Here is a 22,744-nt window from a genome sequence, read left to right as displayed (position 1 = left end):
ACCCGTATAATATGTAGTATATACGAGTGATATACACTAATATACTCGGTCCGCTGGTTGTTTGCACGTTCAGTTTATGCTAGTTAAATCAAAACGTTTAAGTCAAACATATACAGGGTGAGTCATGAAGAACTTTACATACTTCTACCATATGTAGAGTCCCTCAGGGAGCATATCATGTGGCCACTAAAAAATGTCAACTCCTCTTCTTTATTAATTAACAGGTTGATTTGTGTAATTGACCATTTATTTCATTTTACTGTAGTGTTTATATGGCTCATTTGATTTTTTTAATTTTTGCATGATACAGTACACTACTATCAAGCATTCGACTGGTTTTAGCTAAACTAAAAAATTCCAGGACTGGCTTTGGAAAAATTAATTTAGGGATTCGTATTAAATATTACACCCTGTATATATATTTTTTAAAATGCAATAAGTGATTTTCAAACTATGTACATAAATAGCCAATGAAAACGACATATGCGACAATGTTGTTGCACTTTTATTAAATTTTTAGTGAACGATCAAATCTTACCAAAAATAGAACAACCATAATGAAGTATCAAATTATAAGGTAATTAATTTAAACAAATGTTATAAATTTCAAACATTTTAATTGAAATGATAAACTGAGTCACTTCACAACAAAAAACAGTAACTACTAACAATAACAAAGAACAATTTAAAAAAAAAAACTAAAAATATGTACATAGTTATGATAAACCCAAAAAATTAGAACTGAATAATGGTAACAAAATAAAAATAATTCAAAATAGATTTTCGAAATGGAACCCTGCAGCCTGTACACATTTTTGTTGCCGAATTGTTAATTGACGTATTGAATTACGGATACTCTGGGGATCGTTTCTAATAGTATTACAACAATGTATAATTCTATCAATTAATTGTTGTCGGTTATTAATATTCACTGCGTAAACTAGTTGCTTCAATCGTCCCCAAATATGGTAATCAACGGGATTGAAATCAGGGGATCTTGAAGGCCACGAAATAGGACCTGCACGTCCTATCCACCTGTTGCCATAAACATTATTGAGATGTTGTCTCACTGCCAGTAAAAAGTGTAGGGGTGCCCCATCATGCTGAAAATACATCCCTCTAATAGCAACGTTCGCGTTGGCAAGCAAATTCGGCAAAATATTTTGTAGAAAGTTCAAATAGACCTGCCCTGTTAAAGGACCATCAAAAAAGTGAGGACCTACTAATTGGTTATTTATGACACCAATCCACACGTTAACCGAAAACCTTAACTGAGAACGACGTTCTCGAATAGCATGGGGATTTTCTTCTGCCCACACATGTGAATTTCGTGAATTATTTATCCCGTCTCTGGTAAATTGGGCTTCATGTGTAAATAGTGTCCTGTATAGCGTTGGTCGATTATTGTTAATCCATCTACAAAATTCCAACCTATCGATCTCATCTCCAGCATGAATTTCGCTGAATCATTTGAATGTGATATGGGTATAGATTATTTTTTGTAAGACTCTACTTACTTTTGATTGAGTAACATTGAGTTCTCGACTTACTTGTCTAGTGCTTATTGTAGGGTTCATAGTAACGGCGTCCATAATGTCATCTTCCTGCGCTTCATCTACCTGTCGCTCTGTTGTTCCACTAGGAAAAGTGCCATTTTCTCGCAAATAATTAAAAACTGACCCAAATGTTGGATGACTGGGAGTTCGACGATTAGAAAATCTCCTGCGATATTCTCTACTAGCAGCCCTACCATTCCCATTACAGAATCCATAAACAAATATTATGTCTGCATATTCTGTGGTCGAAAACTGATGTGGCATTTTGAACGAAAGTAACAAAAGCTCTACCAAAACTAATACAATGTACTTAATGTAGATATGACAAAAGAAATATGTATTCTTGTACACATAAATAACAATTGATAATGACAATAATGACAATGGGTATAAAATATCAAGAAACGTCAAACGGTCAACGCCAACCTTCATTTTAAACTTTTTTAGATTTATTTATATTTAGTACAGTTGATGCAATGTATTATTATTTGACATAAAATTTTAATCATTTACAATCAACAAAAACTAACACATACAAGAGGTTTGACTGTTTATTCAATTTAATTTATTATTTATCGAAAATAATGCCCCAATACGATCTATGAGGAAAAATTTAAAATTGAAAAACAATTGATTCTATCGTAGAGATAATACAAAGTGACAGTAAAGATGTTAATATTGCATTTTAAAAAAAAATATATACAGGGTGTAATATTTAATACGAAGCCCTAAATTAATTTTTCCAAAGCCAGTCCTGGAATTTTTTAGTTTAGCTAATACCAGTCGAATGCTTGATAGTAGTGTACTGTATCATGCAAAAATTAAAAAAATCAAATGAGCCGTATAAACACTACAGTAAAATGAAATAAATGGTCAATTACACAAATCACCCTGTTAGTTAATAAAGAAGAGGAGTTGACATTTTTTAGTGGCCACATGATATGCTCTCTGAGGGACTCTACATATGGTAGAAGTATGTAAAGTTCCTCATGACTCACCCTGTATAGCCACTGTTAGAATTACGAAATGAATAATATTGCAGTTAATTATTTTAAAGTTTTGCTTTAATACATTTTATTGCTTATTTTAAACTTTTAATAAAAATTTTATACCATTTTACGAATTAATTTTTTAAAATTGATAACGAGTGGCTCCTTATTAATTTTCTACACAATTAGTTACTTTATGGGGCTTTGATCGAATTTACTGGTAAATGTTATATTGTGGAATACTCATCCAGATTCTTCTTGTGGCATGCCATAAGTCTTCTAAGTTTGCTGAAACATGGCAATTGATTTAGAAGTGAAATTACATGTAATTACATTGTACCAGATAAAAATTGGAACTACATACTGCTTATTTTGTACAGATTTTTATGTCTTAAACATAATAAGAAATGTATAATACAAAAATTCTCAGTTACTCCTTGAATCAAAATAAGGGTAGGGTACAGGTCTAGGTGGCATAGTATCCAATTCGGGATCCCTTCCAGAAGATCTTCCCAATAACTGAGCAGGACTTAACGAAGCCAATGATTGGTTTTTAGACTTGTACCCTACCATTATTTTGATCCAAGGAGTAACTGGGATCATAGCCGATGGTAGATTTAATTATTTTTAAGAATTTTTGTATTATACATTTTTTATTATGTTTAAGACATAAAAATCTGTACAAAATAAGCAGTATGTAGTTCCAATTTTTATCAAATACAATGTAATTGCATGTAATTTCACTTCTAAATATATGTTAAATTGATTTAGGTTTTGATCTACCATATCCTACACATATTCGATTGGTGACGAATCATCTGATCTTGATGGCTACCCCAAAGTCTTCTTTTATGAATTATATGGTTTCACGGGCACTATTAGATCTTGAGTTATACTGTTGAAAGATTTCATTTGAAATGGTTTGAAAATAGGGATGTAAAACCGGTTGCAGTACTTCACCAATATATCATTGATCTGTCAGAGTGCTGTTAGTAAGAACTAGAGGTGATCTGTTTTTCAAACATATAGCAGCCCATACCATATTGCTTAATTGATAGATTTATTAGTGAAATAAAAAAAACTCCATTGGCGATTCCAGTTTTACTGAGTTCTGCACCATTCTAAGCCCTGAGCGTTATGCTGTAGTATCAAAGATAACACCAACAGTGGATGGTAAGCTCTTAGTTAAATTTCAAGTGCTTTTTGATTAACTGTTTTTTTGTGATTACTTTCCTGTAGCAGCAACTAAATCATGTCTTACTTAAGAGACACTGAGCCGTCTATTTCTGAGAGCAAGAAATCTAAGAAGGCGCCAATCAGGGCCTTGCAATATTCTAGGACGTCATGACCTTCTACGACTCCGATAAGTCTCATCATTGAACCACTTCCTCCAAACTCTTAACACCGTTGATGGATTAGCTTCAACTCTTTGTAAAATTTCGCGTAAAATAAAAAGCAGCCTCTCACATGCCTACAATACTGTAGGTAACGAAGAATCAAAAAACATACCGAAATGATTATTACAATGGTAAGGTAAATTTTGAGGGGGGGGAGAAGGGTGAGAGGGGTAGTGGAGAGGTTGAGGTGGGAAAAAAGTATCTATTAAACAAAAAATATTGGAAAGTATTAAAACAATGGGCTTAAATCATTTTTAGAATATTTGTAATAAAATACTCCCTATCTCGGTAATAGAGAAATATTTTATTTAAGGGAATAGGCACAAAATATCGCCTGTCAAAATGTTCAATACCATTTTAATTGTATTATTTTTTTTCAAATCCTGAGAAAACTAATAAGTATTTTTGCATTATAACAAGGGCAGAAACTGAATTTTTATTAATATATTTGAAATTAAAAGTCACACCAAATTTTCTCTTTTCTTTTCACGTTTTACTTTTCAGGGACTTTCTGCCCCCAATTATACCGTAATCTTTCATTCTGCGTTTAACTTTTCGAAAATAGTTATTAGTTTTCTTAGGATTAGAAAAAATTTATATATTTAACACATTGAACATTTTGGCAAGTGACATTTTGCGCCTATGCCCTTAAGTATTTAAGATAATATCTTCGTATTTTGTGCTAAGGTTCTCCAGTTACTATAGGGACAATTCTTAATAAAACACCCTGTAAGTGGATATATATATATATATATATATATATATATATATATACATATATAATCTATAACTGATCTGCTAAATGTTGTATATACCACATAAATAGTGTGCCAGGTAATTTGACACATTTCAAAAAGAAGTCAGAAAGAGGGAAACCATTCAGTCGTTTACACATTCTAAGGTTTGCCTTCGTTGAGAGTTATTTGTAGATATGTTAAACATAAATTATGCACTATATCCAGAATCATTACAAAACTTGTTGCAATGCATTGTACATGAATGTAATAATAATAGATCCAAAATGCTTCACAGTGTTAAAGAATATTGTAAGCAATGTTTCTTTAGTTGGTTTAAAGTCTGGGCCACAAACGAAACACACAGACATAAGAAATCTGAATCTTTAAATTAATACTTGAAAACTATCCAAAATAAACATTCCAGCTACCCCAAATAAGAAAAATAGATAACCTTCAACATGATATGTATAATATATCACACGATATCCACCTTCTATTTAAGATTTTAGAGATGAAGGTGACCTCAGCTTTGAGGGTTGAAATTTGAGAATAATTATGTCTACAAAATATGTTTATGTTTAAATAAAAATTGATGGAGCCAAGCACTGTTTGTTTTTTTAACCCTTCATCACTCGTACCTCAAAAAATTACTCGTGTGTTAGATTTACCATTACTCGTGTGTTAGATTTTATCCAACATATGGGTATAGGTTAAATAAATGAGTCATTAGTACTTATTGTTTAAGTTTATTGGATATTAACTCACAAAAAATAATAAACTTATATTTTTTTAAAACAAAACTGCAAAAAAAACTACTAGGTAAACTAAAAAAATATACATACTACCCTAGAACTAAACAAATAAGAGGATTTATTCTAAAAGAAATTCCATTACGCATAAAATTAGATTTATTTCTCTTCTAGGCAGTGGTGGCAAGTAAAATTTATTACAGTTAGTACAATAATGTTGGGTAAACCTGTTCTTTCGTACAGGGCAAAAATAACACCTTAATTTTATAGTTGGAGTTGCCCCTTGATAAACTGATGGCTTTTCTCCGGTTATATTTTGGATCCCGAGTCTCACTCAAAAAGGCAGATTTGGGATATTGGAACGTCGTTGAAGATTAGACATTAAAAGTTGCTTACCAAGCTTTACAATGTAGCTTCTTGGTGATCTTACAATATTAGTGTTATTGTTGTAAATTATTTGGTTGTTTATAGTTGAAATATTTGGTAGGCTGCAAAAACCAGTAAACGGCCAGCGATTGCTAAATCAAGTCACCGAATATTCTGACTTCATTTTATCAACAACATCCAATTTGCCTTTTGTGAGGTTGTAATCAGTAATAATCTCTATCTTTATGGTATGCTCTTTAGTGTTTTCATCAATCGCTGTGTAGTGTTGAAAGTAGTAGCACATTTTTGTTTTCTTTTTGGCATATATGATACAAGTACATACTCGTTTCCATCGTCACCATATGCAAACATACTACTTCATAAATGTCTTCCTTTTACGTTTGTCAACTCTGGGAGAATTTGTTTATTGTTTTTACACAAAGTACCTATTGTTGTCAAGAAATGATCGTTCAATAAACGGTTGGCTAAGGGTACAGAGGAAAAGTAATTATCCGTAGTTACATTTCGACCGGTTCCACTTATATATATAAGTGTCGTATAAGTCTTTTTACTATACTAGATTCATCGTTGAGTAGTTGATATGATCCTTCAGGTTGTTTGCCGGGGTAAATTTCGAGATTTTGCGTGAAAAATGTTCTAGCGTCCACAAAGGCATAAATCTTGATTCCGTATTTTGCTGGCTTATTGACTATATACTGCCTAAATTTGCATCGACCACGGAACGCTTCCAACATTTCATCTATGGTCAAATAGAATACAGGAGTATATGCAAATAAACAGTTAGTGACAAATAATTCATATATTTCTGGAATAGGTGCAAGATTATCAACCACCGAATTTTCTTGCCTCTTAGTGGTGTCGTCAAATCTTACAGCTTAAATTATTTGGTGAAATCTTTTCTTGGACATAGTAGCTGCAAAAATATCTGGAGCTGTACCGTCTTATTTCGAGAGTTCATCAGTATTTAAATGTTGCGCTCTCTTTACCCCAGCAAGGAACAAAAGTCCGATAAATGCTTGCATTATCTCGTAGTCAACAGCAGGATAATCTCTAGGGTGAGTATAAAATACTCTCATCATATCCAGTTGTTGATTTGTATATTTTACAATATTATGGATCATAACATCCGAGAAAAACAATTTACAACATTCTAATATGGTTTTGGCGCCTTTTGCTTTTGCTTTTACCCCAGGTAAGTCCGTAACAATGTTACAAGCTACAAGCTGTTACTTTTGGGAGTGTGTTTCTTATGTTTTAACCATGTTGTTTTATCTTTGCCATAAATCCTTGGATAACCATCATCTTGGCCGCTTTCTTCCATGACATCTTCAGGATCACTGGGTAGATCTTGTGTTGACTGCTGAGAATCTGTACTGTGGATACTGTATTCAGAACGAACATCACTTAAGTCCTTATAAGAATGTAGTGGTTTCACATAGCTGTCTATCTCTATACCATTTTAGTAACTGGTTTTCCATTTTCTTGTCCATATTTACCTGCAATAAACCAAAATATCGCTTATAATAACGGATGTTCAATAATCTATAGGTATTTCACTAAAAATCTTACCTTTTATGATAATATTATAACTTTTCTTAAGTGATCTCTCTAAAAATCAACACACGCCAACACTCGCGTAGTTAGATTTTTCTAACGCTCCGACGAACGCGATCGCTCGCGTGTTAGATTTGAACTAACAACAACTGCTGTCGGCTATAAGATAATAGGTACTCCCGCCATTATTTAACATTATACGACTCTTCATAGGAGTATTCCTGGTTGCAGAAACCAAAAGAAGCAATATTTCGAAAATGATGCAAATATTTAAAAATGTTAGATTTTTTCTAACGGTGCGAGTGATGGAGGGTTAATAGAACAAATTCTTTCACGGCTTCACTTCTATATTAATTGGCGCCTCCGCCATTTATTAATTTTTTAAGTTAAATAACTTATTATATTCATAAATAAATACACAAAGTAATTATTTTTCTGTTCTTCTTTCTCACTGTTCACTTTTCCACTTGTTCTGCTTATTTATCTACCCTAAACATAGGTATTAGCCAAGTTCTTTCATCTGCCTAATGCTTTACGTATGCATGGTTTTGTGGCAGTTCGTATTTCATAGAGATTTTGGAGCTTGCCTCTATCTCTTTTTATTTGCCTGGGTCTTCACTGTCACTCTATAAGCCCATAGGTAGCCTTTTTACGTATAAGGCTATTTAATTTTTGTCACCAAGTTCGTGTCCTATTTTTGTAATGTTTATTTACGGACTTGCCATTTTTTTACAAATCAACTTAAATTTATCTTAAACTATTAAAACACAATGTGAGTACATAAAAAGGTATTTTCGATCTTATTTTTAATAGTACTTAGTGATAAATGACAAAATCATTACTATTATATTTATTTGCATTTTTACAGATTCTCTGTAAGGGTTTATAACAGTATAAGTTCGATTATGACATTCTAAATAAAATAAATCTTGGAATCTGGTATCTCTATAGGGAGTACGGAAGTAAACCTTTTCCAAAAGAGCAATAGCATCAATACCTTCTCGTATTAATTTATATATAAATGCTACATCTAGCAATATTCGCATTTCTTCAAGAGTAGGAAATTTAAGTAAAGATTGCAAAACAATGTATTCAATTTCATTTACAGGTATTCTCAATTTAAAAGCAATAAATCTTAAGAATTTTTTCTGTACTCTTTCTAATAGATCTTTGTAGCATTTATAATGAGGAGACCAAATATCGCTACCATATTCCAAAACCGATCTAATAAGAAAACAGTAAATATTTTTGAGACAATAAATATTATCAAATTCTCTATATAGACGCTTTATCATAAATTCTAGATCATAAGAATCTTGAGCTAAGTCATCCTCAAAGTTCAGAAAGAACAGTACGTTATTTCCTATGGAAATTCCCATTCCCTGGCAGTGGTTTTTCCAATTTTGGAGGGCTGCCTCAATATATGAATTAAACAGTAAAGGTGACATATTGCATCCTTGTTTTAGTACTTTAGTTACTTTTATTGGCTCTGATAGTCTATTTCCGATTTTTAGGTAAGTAGTGTTATCCCTGTATACTTCTGATTATCCCTAAAAGGTATGGACTAATGTCGAGTTGTTGTAAAGCTTGCCACAATTTAAGTCTTGAAACTGTATCATACGCCTTTCTAGATCGATAAAGGCTAGATGTACTTTGATACCAAATACTATTCTTTTTTCTATTAATTGCTGGAGTATAAAAAAGTTATCAGTGCAAGATTAAAGATCCAAAATTCAAACGTCAATAAACTTATTTTAACCTTCAATTGCGGCTTATTCCCATGCAAATAGTAATTAGATCTTATCTCTATCGTTGGCTCGGTTGGTGTTTCTCTTCTTCTTTTTTCTTTTTAATGACTGCTCGGATGTAATTGTGAACACTATTCCATCCCTCCGTACTTCCCGTCATCTTGACGATCATCTCTCTTACAGTCACAGGGTTCATTCCTATTTCTTTATACATTCTGTTTCTCTCCACTGTGCATCTATTACACTCCTGCATATAACCCATTACTTAAAAATAAAAAAAAACAGCCAAAAAAAAAACAAAGACAAAAATATATAGAGCAGCAATTAGACCGATGATAGCATACGGAGCGGAAGTAATGTGTCTTACGAAAAGAGATGAAGAAAAAGTAAGTATTATTAAAAGAAAAATTATAAGAATAAACAGACCAATAAAGCCGGAACAAGCAGAATATAAAAGACTAATGAAGCATGAAATAAGAAATAGAAATATAACGAAGAGGAAGACTTAGTAAAATTTATTAATTCATAAAGACTGAGAGAGTAACAGATAATAATAAACAGACCAAAAGGAATACATGTTCCCATAACATTATTGTTATTTCCCACTAAAATGTTACATAATATCAGATCATTTAATTTTTAACTATCAACAAAAATGTAATATATTATGATGTACGAATTTAATGGTAATACGATATTCACAGATATAGCCGCAAGTACCTACATAATTTCTTTGTCGATAAAATTGTTTAGAGAATTATAATTATAAATGTTTATTTTGTATATTATATTCCGACTGACACAACAGAGCAGTAAAGTATTATATATAAAGATGTTACTACAGATATCTTTGCTTACTTGGTCTACTAGTAAGTATATAAGTTATAATAAAATTACTGTTTACATAACTTGGCAACTCAGTCAATGGATATAATGATAGAAAACTGCAATTTATGTTAAGGTTTGAAAATATTACATGACATGAGTCATCATGTAGTAATCTACAATTAAGTTAAAAAATTTACCACAGCAGCATGCCGCAGTAGAGCCATCTTTAGGATCAGAAACAAATTAATCGAGGGTGAAGATCAACCTTAAGCAACTATTAATACTTACTATTACCTCATCTCTCTTTTCGCAAAAAAGAAATTTTAATCAATTAAGTATTGTCATCTCTACTTACAATATTTACATATATACAAAGAGTCCTAAAACTATATCGTCTGTACCAATCTATTGATAGATAAAAATCGTTAGCCTACAAAAATAAAGCATATTGTAGCAGGACCAATATTGTTTAAATAAAGGCATTATTTGGCCTCCTCTACCTAGTGGGTGTATATAGAAATGATCATCGTAATTTAAAAGACCTTTGGCGAACAAATGGTAGAAGAACCAATATATTTGGTTCAGTGATGGCACTCAATAGATTAACATTTTTATTGCAGTTCTTACGTGTTGATAATGTATTATAGACAATCGACAAGAAAGGCAACAGTCTGATAAATTGGCTAGTATTAGGGCAGTTTTTGAAAAATTTGTCGCAAATTGTCAACAAGCTTACTCACCAGGAGAGTACTTAACTATTGACATTAGAGCCTTTTCGTGGGCGTTGCTTATTTCGGCAGCATATTCCGAACAAGCCCGCGAAATACGGAATCAAAATTCAGGCCATAGTAGACTCCCGTACTGTTTATGTTTTCAATATGAAAATTTATGCAGGGATCCAGCCAGGTGGGTGGTACCAAATAAGCAATAAACCTATTGATATTGTCCAAAGACTGATAGTACCAATTTGTGGTAAAAATCGAAATATCACTTTCCGTAATTTCGATAATTTCGATAATTGGTATACCTCTTACGAACTTGTAAAAATTTTGCGTGAACGACATACATAGTTTAACTTTAGTAGGAACTCTGAGGAAAAACAAGCGAGAGATTCCCCCAGAATTTATACAGGTTAAGAACAGACAACCACAGTGATTTTACTATCATCACTTCATCACGATGATGAAATAGATAAATCTACTGGCGAGAAACTTTTACCAGAAATAATAAGTTTCTTTAACTTACAAAAGGAGTTGATACGGTGGATGAGTTGACAGGAAGTTACAGTGTAGCTCGTAATTGTAGAAGGTGGCCACTAAGCATATTTTTTTTACTAATAGACACAGCTGGAATCAACAGCCAGGTAATTTACAGAATAAACACTAGTGACTATTCAAAGAGACGTCGTATATTCTTGGAAGATCTGGGATTAGCAGTAGTTACGCCAATTATGGAAGAACGAAAAAGTAATCCACGAAACATTTACGATCCAAAATAGTTTTGGGGGAAAGTGACCAAGCTCCAAAGAAAAAGCAACGTACGGGACGTGGACGGTGTCAAAAGTGTTCCAGAAAATCTGACCGGAAAACGAAACAAACGTGCGATCAATGCCAAAATTTTTATTGTTTAGATCACCTTCATTGCATTTGCGACAAATGTATCCAGTTCCGGGACTCCTAACGTTTTTCAAGCTTGGATATCCAATGTCCTGCTTTTTTATATTTTTATTTGAATATATATATATATATATATATATATATATATATATATATATATATATATATATATATATATATATATATATATTTTCCATTCATATGGGCCCATGTAAGAAATGAAAATTTCCTTTTTCTCTTTTATTCTAAGCTCTGAAATAATCCACTTTCTGAAGTGGTGTTTTTCTTTGAAAAGCAGAATTATATATACCTTAGAAATAATTAGAAGCACGGCAGCCTGGGCTTTTTGTTTTTATAAGGCGTTCATTCATTATGACGCTTTATTCTTAGCGAACGTTCTAATTTAGAACAGAAATTCATTCTAGAATTTTTAATATGTTTTTACATCTAATTATGGATTCGCAAAATAATAAGGGTCTGTTTGTATTAATTGTTAAAATTTTTGAAAATAATAACATTTGTAATATTTTTAAAACCTATTCAAGAAATTTTGCGTAATCTTTATTGCATGTTTATTTAATGTATATGTAGATAGCTACTAAATGTAATACTAATTTATAAAAATTATATCCGAATCAATGGCAAAAGTAACACGGAAAGTATAAAAGGATGAATTGTAGTTGGCTACAACAGTATTACCGGTTTATAATCGATAGTTTCTAAAACAAAAAAACAGTTTCCATAATATAAAAAATATCAATAATTACTAACTACTTTAATAGTAGTTGTCAAAGTATGATCACGGTGTCCCAAAAATATAAAGGGTATAACCGAATACGAATGTCAAAATTGTCCCAGTGGAAACTTGACCCCAAATTTTGGGGAATGTTTGGCATCACAACAGATGAAGATTCACCAAATTTTAGCCTAAAATATTAACACATAACCTCAAAATTCCTTAAAACGCCAAAAATAGTTTTTTGGTTAAAACTCGCTTAATTATTTTTTTCTAAATTAAAATTTTTTTTGGGTTCCACAAAAATATTTAAACTAAAAGGAGAGTTGGCAAAAAATTTGTGCTCCAATGTCATAATATAAAATGAATATTTTAATAAGGAAGCTAAATATAGTTAATATTAGTAATTGTTAATATTAATAAACTTATAATTTACGCAAGTTATTTTCAAGGAACTTTAGTAATGGCTAAAAGTTAAAAATACGTCGATTTTGCCAAATCAAATTGCATTTACTTGCATCTACTAAGAAGTCTAATTTATTCCATCGATAACAATTACCGGAATAATTGTTATCGATGGAATGGCACAGTTGCAAAATCTATCCTCTAAATCATTTATTAACTCACATAAACGCCATTTTATTCATTATGACGACATAATCGATCGATATAAGTAAGCACTAAACAAGAAGAAAGAGTGTATTCTATTATAAATGTGGAGAGATATTGTCAAGAAGATAAGATAAACAAAAAAGACTGATCTACTTAAGAAATAGGATCTAGAAATTATAAATGTGGAGCTCATACTTATTATTTTTCTGTTCTCTTTTCTTCTTCTAGTGCCTATGCTTCTTCGGATATTGGCGAGTATCATGGCAATCTGTATTTTGCAAACTGCTGCTCTGAAAAGATTTGTGGTTGTTGTGTTGAGCGTCGTACAAAGATTTTTTAACTAGGAAATCCTTTGACTTTTGCAGAATTTAAAAAATATACAAAATGCAAGTGTTTTTAATCACATCTTTTTAACTGTTAAAAACACTTCTATTGTGAATGCGCATTAACTTTACTGTTATAAGTATTATAGGAACACAATATAAACGACACACGGTATAACACTATCAACGCTTTATATTTTATTTCGGTTTAAAAATTTGAACATCTCAGTAATAAAATTTTATTTTTTTTCAGGTGTTCAAAGATAACGGTAAGCTGAATTTTTTAATCAAATTGCATATGAGGTCGTGAACAAAATTAGATGAACTTCAATAGTTGAAAAGTGCACGAGAAAAAGGTTATTAGGTTTTTCAATAATCCAGTAGCAACACCTTATGGTACATTATGTGAAATTTATCGGTGAAATAATAAATTTATTATATAAATGGGCTAGTTCATAATTGTAGGTTCAAAGAGGTTAATTGGCCTCGTAGATATTTTTCTATTAGGACAGATCTTTTATCTATACCCTTCATCTATCTTGTTTCTATGCGAGATATTCGTTACCTAGTTAGTTTTTAAACATTTTTCCCGAATAAGCATGATGCTCTGTCCAAATTGCCTATTTATTAGAGATGATATTTCAGTTATTACTTATCGTATGACAATTCCAACAAATTTAGAACATATTTATAATACTAATAATTTAAATATAATAAAATTTTAATTAGTTATAAATATTAAGTGAATTAATAGATATTATTAACTCTGAAGTAGCAAAAAAGAACTCATCGGGGCTAACATTATAAGATCTTGTGGACATTCTTCAATAATGTAGTCGATGGTTTGGGGGTGGTTTGGGTTTCCTCACAGTTATGTTAAGAGGACGGCCGCTTTGCCAATTTTAATATAACATGTCTGCACGTTTTCCATGTCGGCTTCGGATTTTATTTAGGGTGTACCATATTTTCCGTGAAAAATTAAATTCTGGTAGGTTATGGGTAATCCAGGGAATGTTGTTATTATGCCAAGCATTACGCTCGATTAGGCAATCGTTATATTGATATCCTTTAAATAATTCTTGTGGTTTTTATTGGTGGTTTTCTAAAACAAGGTCAGGTACATTTGATATTCTTAGTGTCTTGATGAATTGGCATATTTTCATTGTTTATGAACTTTTTATATTCACGTACAAGTGCTTTAACTTATGGTATATGTGGAGGCGGAATGTGCCTTAACACTAAGAGCCAAGAGTGGAAGTTGATTTATTAGCTCAAAAAAAATCTCCTCATCGTGGTTATTGTTCAGGTGAAAGCAACTAACCTCGCTTTTGGAAGCATTTGTTGTAGTCTCCACCTGCAAAAATATTTGCTCAGTGTATTTGGGTAAAAAAGCATCCTGTGTAGCAAAGCTGAAGGATAAGAGTTCAATCAAAATATTCTTTAATAATACAAGGTCTTCCTGTAGGTAGTCTGGATGAGATAGCCTTATGAAACGTTTATTTAATCCTGTTATAAATAAGGTTTATTTGCTTTTATTCATGCTTTTTTCATGTGTCAAGAATAATAAACATCTCACAACTGAAGAACTCTGAAAAGAAAAATGAAATAAATATCAAGGTTGAGAAAGAAATAGAAACGCTAAAGAACTTAATACACACAGACGTTAAAGTAACATGGACTGCTCTAAAAACAAAAATACCAAAGCTACAAAAAGACGACATTGGTTTCACGAAAAACAACAGAATACAAGAATGGCTAACGTAAGAGATTATGAACCTAATGAAAATATACGAAAACATAAAACAAACCCAATAGAATACAAACGAGTCGATAAAATCATTAGGAAAAAATGCAGAGAAGCTAAAAAAACTGGATGTCAACCAAATGCCTAGAAATTGAACAACTTCAGGAAAGATGAAAGATGAAAAGTGAAATAAATGACAGGTAGATACAGAAAGAGACAAGAAAGAATATTAAGAAATAATAATAACGAGATAATTATAGGTACAGAAGGCAAACTGAAGAGATGGAAAAATACATTCAGACACTTTTTGACGATGATATACCTTTGTATGCACCATCCACGGATAATCAAATAAATTAGAAAGATACAAAAATATCAAAAGTAGAAGTTATTTATACAGTTAAAGCTCAGAAGAAACGAAAAAGCCACCGGTCCAGTCAATATCAATGTCGAAATACTTAATTAATTGCAGACAACGATAGAAAAGCCTTGACTGAATAACAGCTCTATGTAATAAGATATATGATACAGATAAAACACCATCAGACTGGCTAACATTAAAAAAAATCCAATGCCTAATAAACTGCGATAACTGTCGAATATTAAGCAAGATGTCTCATGTCCTTGAAACTTTTCTCAGAATCAAGCAAGCAAGCAAGCAATTTAATTAAACCCAGCCTGTGAGAAATGTTTACCCCTAAGAATTACGTTCGGGTGTAACAATTCATTTGAGCGAGGTGTATTAACTCGAGTAAAAATAGGAGTCACTCCGCTGCGCTCCAATGTTCCAGACCATCCCTTTCCCCCCTATAGCACTCTGATGCACGATAGAGGCACAACTATCAGCCAAATGCTCTTCATGTGGAGGTCCTGGGTAATAGAACTCCAACATGGTTTCATAACCGAATTCAAAACTCAGGACAGCGCATTGTTGCTATAATCCTTTATCTTAATGTGGCTTATCCGCGAACTAAAGTTGCTTACTTGGACCTCAAGTCTCCGCTTTGAGCTAGGCTCAGTTCGACGACTTGGTGCTCAAGGGGTTGGGCCTACATGTCCGGATTTTTAATGGTTTTTGTTAATATTTTTTTTGTGGCTTGTGCCGGTTTTTGTTGATAGTTTTTTGATTTTTTTGGTGGCCGAAGGCGTTTTTTGTTGTTTTTTGGATTTTTTTTGTAGGATGCCTGAAACATAAAATCAGAATTAGTGCATATTAATATAATTAATTATCTACTTAAAATTAACTGGGTCCACTCTGTACGTTGCGATTGTCCACGAGTGTTATGAGCTACGAAATATCTTCATTGTGCGTTGTTATTGTTTTTTGAAGTGTTTTCTCTCTGGTGTGATTGTTGATTTTCTCTCTAGTATTATGATTTTATTCTACTATTTGTTATTTGGGTCTTTTGTGCTTCCATCTGTGGAAAGCGTCGTACCTCATTATCTCTCGCAATTCTCAGAATCATTCATACACGAATTTACAAAAAGTGTGAATTTCAGATGGGTGACACTCAATTCGGATTTCAAAATGGATTGGGAGCTCGAGAAGCTATTTTTGCCTTAAATGTTAACACAACGATGCAGAGACATGAATGTAGATGTATATGCATGTTTTATTGATTACCGAAAATAATTTGAGTGCGTTAACCATCAAAAGATAATCGAAATTCTCAGGACAACTGGAATTGACAAACAAGACTTATTAGAAAGCAGAATTATCTTAGAACAATATTAGCACCAAAAGGCAATAATTCAAATAGAAAACGCAACATTCGAAGATATACGAATACAACGAGGAGTGCGACAAGGTCGTGACCCTGTATTCAGTAAAGCATTAGACGAGGTTCAAAGTGGAATCAAGATTAACGGAACCAGTCTAGACAACATTAGGTCGCTGATGATATTGTCTTAATAAACTAGAATACTAAACTAAACTAGATAATAGAACAGGTCTCTTCTTCTTCTTAGCCTTCTGTCGTCCATGTTTGGACATAGGCCTCTCCCAACTCCTTCCATCGGTCTCTATCCTGAGCAACATATTTCCAATATCTTCCGGCTATTCTTTTAATATCATCAACCCATCTCATCTGTGGTCTTCCTCTTGGTCGTTTACTTTCGTAAGGTCTCCAATGTTGTATTGTATTATTCCAACGTTGATCTTTTTGTCTAGCAGTGTGGCCCGCGAAGCTCCATTTAATTTTGGCAATTTTTGTTGCAATGTCCTCGACTTTTGTTTTGGATCTTACCCAGCCGTTCCTCTTTTAATCTGACAATCGTATACCTAACATTGCTCTTTTTATTATTCTTTCTGTTGTGGCTAGTTTATTCATGTTTGCCTTGGTTAGGGTCCAGGTTTGACATCCATATGTCATAATCGGAAGAATGCATTGGTTGAACACTTTGCTCCACAAGTATTGGGGTATTTTGCGGTTCTTAAGTATCCAACTAAGTTTTCCAAATCCTGCCCATGCTAGTCTTGCTCTTCTAGTAATTTCCGCACTTTGGTTCTCTTTGTCAAGTCTCAGGATTTGGCCTAGGTAGATATATATATATATATATATATATATATATATATATATATATATATATATATATACAAAACTCAAATATTTGGGTGTGCAGCGGAAGATAGGACAAAGAAGTACTCTTTTTAGTTAACCAAGCTTTCGCAAATCTTTATTTGCATCATCAGGGTGCTACAATAAACAAAATTAGTACAAAATACAGAAAAGAATTATTTTGCATCTTACACTAATTGAGGTTAGTTGTCGTGATGTTTATTAAATGAAATGTGCAACTCATTTGATCCCTACAAATGATGGCGAAAACTATCCAAAATTGTTTTTAAAAAAACGTTCTTTAACAAATACATATTTAAAACACTTTAAAACACATATACAAGAACACTCAAATAAAATTATGTTAAAATAATTACGGAACATGTCATAATATAAAATTTAGGTTATAAACATTCTTATCAGAAACAAAAGAATTGGTTGTGAATTCGTTACTGCCAACTTAAAACGATAGAACGTTAGATCTTAATGATAACAATGTAAAGGTAATAGTATACCTGATAGACGCTGAACTTCTTGAAACAGAAAAGGTAAAAAGACTTATATTAGAACAAGTAGGAGAGGTACTGTATATCTCATATATAATGAAACTTATATTGTTGATGATGAATTGTCTGTGTTAGTAGATTCGTGTTTATCCAAAGTTAACAATAATGAATATAGGTTGCTTAAATTATTGGTATCTGTCTTTTTGTTAATAGTTTCAACTATAGTTAAAACAACAACAAACAACAATAGTTATATATATATATATATATATATATATATATATATATATATATATAAGTGCACTCGTAAGTAAATGGGATGTTTTCGGTCAATTTGGAGATAAAAAAGACAAGAGTTGTGCTACTTTATCTATTTATTGAAGACGTTTCGCCCACTGTTCAATGAACATCATCAGTTCATCTTTAAAAGATCTGTAGCATTAAAATGTTATTATTGTGAAGAAACATCAAAAATTAATCTACTAAATACATAAGCAAAAACACAGAAACACAGAACGCCGGAAGATTCCCAATCTAAGTAATTTTATATTAATTTTTTTTTATTTTTTAATTTTATTTTATTTTTCAAAATTATTACAGTTTTAATTACCTATCTAGATTAAACTGGTGAGCTATTTTTTACATTATTTTTGTTTCCACTTTATCGATAACTTTTTCTTGTAGCTCTTGAAGAAGAATGTAAACACATTCGAAAGCTCGAGTAATAAAAAATAGTCTTTAACCAGCAATTATTTATATATATATATATATATATATATATATATATATATATACATACATATATATATATATACATACATACATACAGGTTTATAATATCCTTTCGTTTTCTATGCTGAATGCCAATACATCAAGAGCGTGGAATTCCGTCGACTTTTTACTCCAACGGGCTCAAATATCTGTTGTAGCAACAGGTATTTATTCCTTTCCATATGTGGAGATAACATTGCATACCTGTGTAAGTATGTACGTTGGAATGAACCCTTAGTATTGTTTTTGTCCCTGTAGAAATTGTTATACAATAAACCAGTTCCATAATATGATTTATTATACGTAATTATTCAAGGAAGAAAATTCGTTTTTAATTGATAACTGACCTACTTTTCCATACCATAATGATTTAAAACTATTTAAAATCGTTTCCCAGATATATATTTTTATAAACCCGGCGAAAAGTATCAAATGACACCAACGACAAATCGTCTATCACGACAAAATTCTTAGAAGGCACAGATTAAAGCAAAAATATGAATTTGGTTTCGAAAATTAGTTTACGGATTTTAAAAAATAATTATTTGGCATATATTACCTATATTTCCTCAAATCTCAACAACCTTGAATAGTAAACAAACAAGGGTTAGTATATTAAATATCCTAAGTCACACACAAGTTTTTATTCAGAAGCTTTTTCACTGCGTATGACGTTGCCAGATTATTTAATTTTCTGAAAATAAAAATTTACGTACTTGTGAAGTACCACAAATACCAATAGCACTGCTATTGGTATTTCACATACTTATGAGGTATCTAGTGATTAGCAAATGAGAAGTCGATATGCACTCATGGACAAAAATATCGAATATTTTGGAATTTTCTAAGATTTTTTTTTGAAAATAAATTCTGATCAATCAAGTCGTTTATTGTGGTAAAGAATTTATTTTAATAATGTTTAATAAACAATTTTAAATTTTTATGCGGAGAAAATTGCGAAAAAACAATAATGCTTAATGCTAGGTAAAGAAGATTTTTTTTACTCTAAACTTAAATGCTAACTTAAATTGCTTAAACAAGTCTTTTTAATTGAAACAAGTGCATGTTCAGTAACGAGTATTCTACCCTCTAGCTTTTATTACTGCTTGCATCCTTCTAGGCATGCTTGCAAGTAAATTTTGAACATACCCTTAAGAAATAGCATTTCATTCATCCTGTGCAGCAAGCCGAAGCTGCTCTATCGTATTTGGAACGGGATTTCTTTGTCGTATGCGGCATTTTAGCTAATCCCACATGTGCTCTATTGGATTTAAATCCGGACTAATTGGTGGCCAATCCAATCTTTGAATTTTGATCTCATCAAGATATTTACTTACTATGGCGGAAGCATGTGGTCAAGCATTATCGTGCATTAATATGAATCTGTCATATCCAATGTAACCAACATATGGGAAAACATGATCTTGCGGAATATTTTGAACGGAAGTGTCACCAGTCATTCGTCCAATCACTTCCACAAGTGCGGTGCGTCCCTCCCAACTAATACCTCCCCAAAGCATTATGCCACCATCTCCAAAACTAACGGTCTAGACGTGGTTTCGACCATCTGGCTTATATAATAGCATTCTGGTATCATCAGTGAAAAGAACATTTTTCCAGTTGTCGATATTTCAATGAATATGTCTTTTTGCAAATTCTAAACGACGAGTTTCATGATTTTGAAAAAGACGTGGAACTTTTGCAGGACATCTAGGCTTTAAGTCTGCTTTTTTAATCTTCGTCTAACTGTTTTTGAGCTCACATTAACTTGTCTGACATTAATAGCTCATTTCTGAGGTTCATCGATGTCAATGAGCGATTTCTTGTAGAATTAAGAACTAAAAAATGGTCATCAATTGCGGTTGTGCACCTTGGACGTCCTTGACCAGGCCTTCGTATAAAATTGCCTGTCTCATGGTACCTTTTTAAAATATTCGAAACCGTAGATTGACTTCTCCTGAGATGCCGTGCGATATTTTTTGTGTATATCCTTCCTTGTACAAAATTACAATCTGCGCTGCTTGGGCTTCATCGCAGTGTCGAATTGGTGGCATATTTGTTTTAAATTTACTTGAATTAAAACAATACTTAATGAAACTAAATAGATTAAACTAAAAATAACTGAATTACTATGATTTTTTACCTTTTTTTTCCTTTACGTGAAGAAGGTTTTTTATGATAAAATGCACAAATGACACTAAACGCTGAATAAACGTCAAAATAAACGTCAAAATATTTCAAACCAATTAAGTATATCAGCCTACTATATGAGTAAAATCAGTAATCTAAAATTATTTTGAAATAATGGTGACTACACAAAAAGAATTGAAAAATTCCAAAATATTCGCTATTTTTGTCCAAGATATAGTGAGTTGAAAATCCAGCTTATAAAATTTGTTTCCGGTTTTTAAATAAATAATAAATATCATATTAGTTTATCAAACCCAAACGAAGGTATTAAGTGATTGCACAACATATTCAAGTTACAAAAAAATCGTAAAACCGATTAAGTTAATTAATTGAATTGTTTGGGTCAAGCGGCTAAGCCAACGTTATCGACCTTTCAAACTTATTTAATGGCAAGTAAAGTGTAGTAGAGTGTTTTAACTAACAACAGCAAAACGGCCAGTCCAGGTACACGAGCACTTATCTTGAAAACAAACATTCTGCGCCGTCTAAAACAAACAATAGGACAGTGGGGGATGCTTTTCGATGTAACTATTACAAAATCGATGAAAAAGAAATAAAAAGATAGTTTGTTTTGAACTTAAACTTAGAAATCAATAATTACGTCAAAATATGATAAGCGACTTTATAAAATGGAATCGATCGCTTGGTTAGTGCACTGCTCTATCAATAAATAAAAAGTATTTTTAAACGTAAGTAAATAAATGAAGCGAACTATTGTAGCGTATCAGAAAAGTAAAAAAATAATTAATTTTAATATGATATAAATGGATCAACTGAAAGTTCGAGAATAAAGGAGAGTAAAGTCGGGTACACACATGTCAGTAAATTGAGAAAGTAGCTAGCATGTCAGTTACTGGCATAGGCCAGTAACTGGCAAGCACAAAACACATTTGCTAGTAATTGGCATGCCAGTTAGTAGCTCGCTTGCCTATACTGGCAAGACGAAAAAGCAGCGTAGATTTTTACACATTCCAGTGCTAGTAAACAATCGAGTGGTTTTCATTTGAAACTAAAATATTTGTTTTGTAATTAAAAGTTTTTGAGTTTCCAACAAAAAAAAAGGAATATTGCTAATGACCACAGATATTGTTAGAAATAATAATGAATCCAAAACGAAACTCAAAAAAGAGAAAACATTGGGTGAGAAATTGGACTGGCAGGCGAGAAAATCTTGAAGCAAGTTTTTATTTTGGCCTTTATCTCCTTTATAGTAACACATTCACCCATTTACTCTTGAATTTTTGTGTAAGCTTTACAACGGGCTTTTTTAATTTTTATAAATAGATGATTTAGAATTCAAAAGACACTCTAATTCTCTATATATAGCAATAAATTTAATGGTTTTTTCATCACACCAACGAAACATTTTTAAATTAACAAGTTTAAAAATAAAACGATTAATTTTTATCACCAACACAACAAATCTGACAATTCTCTGCTAGATACTGGCATGCCCGTAGCGGTAGCGCGCGTTCACACGTGCCAGTGACCCTTTCCACGCATGCGTCTTAAATATCACATCATGCTACTAGCAAGAAAAATCAAATTCCTTGCGATTAGCTAACATGCCAGAAACTAACATGCCAGTTAACGTACACACTTGCCAGTTTGGGGACAGTAGCTGGTGCTTGCTAGATACCGGTATGCCATTGTGCTAGTAACAGGCATGTGTATCTCTGGCTAAAAGGCGGATACTCATGATATTTTTTATACTCTGCGGTATAACCAGAGTTCGAAAGCCTC

The 22,744-nt window shown here is 32.1% G+C and overlaps 1 protein-coding gene across 1 annotated transcript in view; it reads left to right on the top strand.

Annotated features, from left to right (window-relative positions):
* LOC140438447 (potassium voltage-gated channel subfamily KQT member 1-like) overlaps nucleotides 1–22,744 on the top strand; it is a 249,514-nt gene that overhangs the window by 12,507 nt on the left and 214,263 nt on the right. Inside the window, exon 2 of the mRNA XM_072528125.1 lies at nucleotides 13,486–13,501. The gene's annotated coding sequence lies outside the window, so the exon portion shown is untranslated. The remainder of the gene's footprint in view (nucleotides 1–13,485; nucleotides 13,502–22,744) is intronic.

The sequence above is a fragment of the Diabrotica undecimpunctata genome, chromosome 4 (assembly GCF_040954645.1).
Source record: "Diabrotica undecimpunctata isolate CICGRU chromosome 4, icDiaUnde3, whole genome shotgun sequence".
Classification (NCBI taxonomy): Eukaryota; Metazoa; Arthropoda; class Insecta; order Coleoptera; family Chrysomelidae; genus Diabrotica; species Diabrotica undecimpunctata.
The sequence above is the reverse complement of the archived record's forward strand: the minus strand, read 5'-3'. Positions and strand labels throughout refer to the sequence as shown.